Source organism: Telopea speciosissima, chromosome 10 (genome assembly GCF_018873765.1).
Source record: "Telopea speciosissima isolate NSW1024214 ecotype Mountain lineage chromosome 10, Tspe_v1, whole genome shotgun sequence".
Taxonomy (NCBI): domain Eukaryota; kingdom Viridiplantae; phylum Streptophyta; class Magnoliopsida; order Proteales; family Proteaceae; genus Telopea; species Telopea speciosissima.
Window position 1 is genome coordinate 25,540,311 of NC_057925.1, and position 4,740 is coordinate 25,545,050.

Here is a 4,740-nt window from a genome sequence, read left to right on the forward strand (position 1 = left end):
CAAAGTTCTGGCAAAAGTTAATCATAAAGTGGAAAGCTTTGCTTTTAAGTGAATGGATACGCCGAACTCTCCCATTGTTTTCATGATTGAACTATGTTATGCAAAAATCAATAATTTTCAAGGGTAAAATGAAACGATTTGAACAAGAATGAAGAATGTTTAACAAGAAAGTATAGATCATGGTTTCCAAATCCCACTTGATAAAAAGGAGACTTCTAGTCTTCAAATTTACCAGAGATTTCATGCCTACAGTGGCCATAAACAGAACAATGGAGGGCTGGGTTTTGAAAACCATTAATGGCTGTTCTAAATATTTGAAACTGTTTTTATTTTTCAGGGTTCCTCATTTCGTTTGAATGGTGAAGGGCTTTCAGGGCTTGTTCTAGCCTATTTGAAAAGCAGTTGGCATCGATTTAAGTTCAATTCAAAACCCTCGCAGGTTCCTGTTTTGCGGTGGCTTGAGGAAGAAGGGGTTGCAAGAGGAGGAAGAAGAAGGGTAAATGAGTCATCTCACAATGACCCAGGGTTAGTTTGGGCATTATAAAAAAACTAACTATGCCACGTCAGTACTTAACAGACAGATGCTAACGACAGGGGAGGTCTTAGTAATTTTTCAAAAACTACAGGGGACTCGTATGTAATTGGATAAAATCAAGGGGAGGAATGTGTAATTATGGCAAAGTTCAGGGGAGAGTGATGTAATTTTCCCTTTAATTTAACATGCTGAGCTATCCTTAGAATACACCTTCCATCCCTATGCATATTATTAATACCTACAATATATATATATATATATATATATATATATATATATATGTAAAATGTATCATTAGCCGCTCTGCAACTTCAACTTCATCTCTGTCAAACCCCCTTTCATGGTCTCCGATTCAAGATGTAGCATTTCCGCCCCTGTGGCGTGAACCTTCTCCGCCACAGTTGCGTGTCTATCTTTGCCCCAGTGGCGTGTTTTCCTCTTTTTCCTCATTCCCTTCCTTTCCTTCTCCTTCCATTTAATTGACTCATCAGATCTCATCCATTCCTTTCTTGCCCTTTGATCTCCCCATTATGGCCACCGTCTTCACAATCTACGACTTTGACTTTGTTGCGGGTGAAAACACGGATGAGCCTGCAAAAACCAAGCGATGAGCACAAGAGAGCCGGTGTGGCTCCGGCCAAGGACTCTCCGATGCTCAAGTCAGGTCTCCAATGCAATAGCGTAACTGCATAGTGAAAGCAAGATCAGGAATTGTGCTCCATACCTGGGTATTTATAGAGTGAGGATGAGATGAGGCGGTTGGGAGAGTCCTAGTATGGTAGGAGTCCTTCTTTTGGAAGGCTCTCTCGCGTAGAGCAGAGTGGAGAGCTATTTTCGGGGTCGGGCTCTTATTAAGGTAAGAGTCCATGTAAAGTGTGATTTCGTATTGCGCTGGGATCATGGCCCGATCCTTATCCCGTGATTCTCGGGATGTGCTGAAGTGGCCCCGCGATCCCCGGTGGGGCGCTATGGTAGCTTCTGTGGAGGAGGGCTCAGCCTTGGAGGTCGGCCTGGTAGGTCGGTCTTGGCAGTCACCTCGGCCTGGGAGGTCTGCCTGTTAGGTCGGTCTCTGCAGTCAGCTCGGCCTAGGCTGTCCTGTGTATGCTCGGTCAGGAGTTTATGGCTGACTTGTGTGAGCTCGTCTCAGAGCTTGGCTCAGCCCCGGCTGACTTGTGTGAGCTTGGCTCTGTCAAGTGACCTATCAGAGACCGGGTCAGCCCGATTTCCTGCTCAGCTCAGTTCGGTTCTTGGACTGACCTCAGGTCGGCCACATGGCAGCTTCTAATTGGTGAGGTGATTTTATACCCTATCACGGCCTCAGTGCTCGGCCTCGGCCTCGGGCAGCCGTGGCCTCAGTGCTCGGCCTTGGCCTCGGTTTCAGTGCTTGGCCTCAGCCTTAGCTTCAGTGCTCGGCCTCGGCCTCGGTCTCAGTGCTCGGCCTCGGCCTCGGATTCAGTTCCAGTACGTTTACGTGGTAGCTTTTGGTTGGTTGGGGGATTCTATGACGCATCAGGCTTCGACACCGGTTGGCAGAAGATCTGTATCAACTACGTCATCTTTGGTACTGATCTCCTTAGTCACGGCCGATTCGTAGATCTCCTATTCATGTAAATGGTCAAAGGCATCGTGGATAAGATCTGTGATCGCATACAACACCATCACACCGCAACCAATCATCGACGCAGCGACAGATTAACTATCATTGCTCGAAGTTCTGCTTTGTTGCTCCATCTTCACCGGGAGAGGTTTGAAGTTGCGAGTCTTGTCTTGGTGAAAGCATCTTCAGCACCATTGAAGTTACATCTGTGGCGTTCACCCCTTGCACGAATCAGCTGAAGGCTAGGGTCCTTTCTCCGCTATGGGAGATCTACGTCACTAGATCTGAGCTCTCCTCCCAGCTGTGCGATCTTGCTTCACAGATCTGCTTGGTGATGGAACTCATCATCTATCCCTCCATCCACATTATGCCGAAAGCTCTCTTTCTTGAAGAAATGTGCTGCCATTGTTGGTGCCGAAGTTGGAAGAATAGCCCAGAGAAATTCTTGGTCAAACCCACCTACAATACAGGTGGCAAGTGGCCACAGAGTTATGGTGGGACCGGACTAGTTTTCGGCACGTGTCCACTCCGTGTTGTTTGCCATGCCTCCACTGGGGGATTCTCAAATCAGTTGTTTGAATAGCTATATTTCTAGGGAAGTTATTGGTTTTAACCATTTCCTAGCTCGGAAGGTCCTGTCAATGACACATAAGACAGTAAGACCATATTCCATTCCTTGGTTTCTAATACGTTGTATTGAAACCTTGTGTAACCCATGTCCTTTATCTGAATGAATCTCTTTTTACCAAAAAGAAAAAATGAAATAGCAATGAAAGTAATGTCTTTTGCTTCTCTCCTCAACTTCATTGTAAGGTTTTGTTTATGTGGATGAAAAACTGATTTGTATTTTGGAATTCTATCCAATGTTTTTTATTTATATACATAGTTCAAGGTTTTGGTATGGATCGAACACGATATTGATGCGATACTAATACCTTAGTTGTGGTATCAAGAGTGTAAAATGGTCTAGAAAAAAACCAAGTTATTGATATTTGAAAGGCAAAATGGACCGATTCATATCAGTACTAGCTGAGGCCGATAGGGTATCAAAACTGATACATATGACCTTGTTTATACAACCACATACACTATGGGTATAGATGTCAATGATCAATGGCATTAGAGCCATCCATGGGGGATGGTAAAATCCTTTTAGGGGTCAACATAGTCTCTAAAGTTGGATTCTATGACCTCAATATAAAGTAAAGAATAACAAAAGAAATGTGTGTAAGAAAAAATATATGGAATAATAGGATTTTGTTTGCAACAAGCATGTCTCTTGAATAGTTACTTAATTCCCTTTTGTTGAGGAACATCCGATTCAATTCTTTCATAACCAAATCCAAAAAACTTGATTCTCTTGGTCCCCAATCTCCCCAATCACCCCCCTAAAAAAAAAAAAAACAAAGCTCGAACGAACTGTAGCAATTTCTTGAATTTTTATTTCCCTTTGTTTTGGGAATTGGGAACTGTAGATATTCCAGCCACTAAAAGTCATAAGAAGATGACCACTTTAGTCTTTATGCATACCATGTGGATTGGGTTGCATCTTGCATCAGCCCATAGGCTATGTTTGAATGGCAAGGAAAAAAAAACCTAATTAAACAAAAATCACACGGAGAAGAGTTACAGTTATACTTGGTCGCATCAAACGTGGTAGTAAGTGCAGCCCTCATCAGGACGGATAGGAATAGCTGGATTCAGCAACCGATCTATTATGTCAGTCATGTGCTGTTGGACACAGAAACAAAGTACTCACAAATTGAGAAGATGGCTTTTGCTCTTATAGTTGTAGCTCGGAAACTCAGACCTTACTTCCAGAGCCACTCGATCGTGGTACTGACCAACCAACCTTTGAAAAAGATCCTGCACAAGCCTGACCTAGCTGGTCGACTAGTCGGGTGGGCTATCGAACTCAGCGAACATTGTATCGATTACAAACCCCATACCACCATCAAGCGGCAGAGCCTAGCAGATTTCCTGGTTGAGTGTACTAGGGTCGATGAAGAAGGTGAAGAGGTCGACCTAGACTCGTGGCTATTGTTTATAGATGGGTCGAGCAGTTCTGCGGGAAGTGGGGCGGGCCTGATTTTAACCAGTCCAAAAGGGTTCAGGATCCAGTACGCACTCAGGTTTGAATTTCCTGCCTCAAACAACGAGGCCGAGTATGAAGCATTACTGGTCGGCCTCAGTGCAGCGCTATCAGTTCAGGTCAAACGCCTAATTACCCATAGTGACTCTCAACTAGTGGTTAACCAGGTATAGGGTAGCTACAAAGCGAAAGAGGAGAGGATGATAAAGTATCTCAAAAAAGTTTGAGGACTGATCTCGGCATTCGATTACTTCCAGATAAATAATATCCCTAGATGTGAGAACGGGTTGGCAGATGCACTGTCTAGGCTAGCCACCGCAGGATGGTCAAACCTTGACTGGACTATGTACGTCGAGGTCCTGAAACAACCATCACATAGGGGAGAGCCCCAGGTGAACATAATCAAAGAAGGACCGAACTGGATGGACTCGATCATCACATATCTAAAGGAAGATATCCTGCCAATTGACTGAGCCGAAGCGCAAAAAGTCATAAGAAGAGCAGCTCGATGTACTT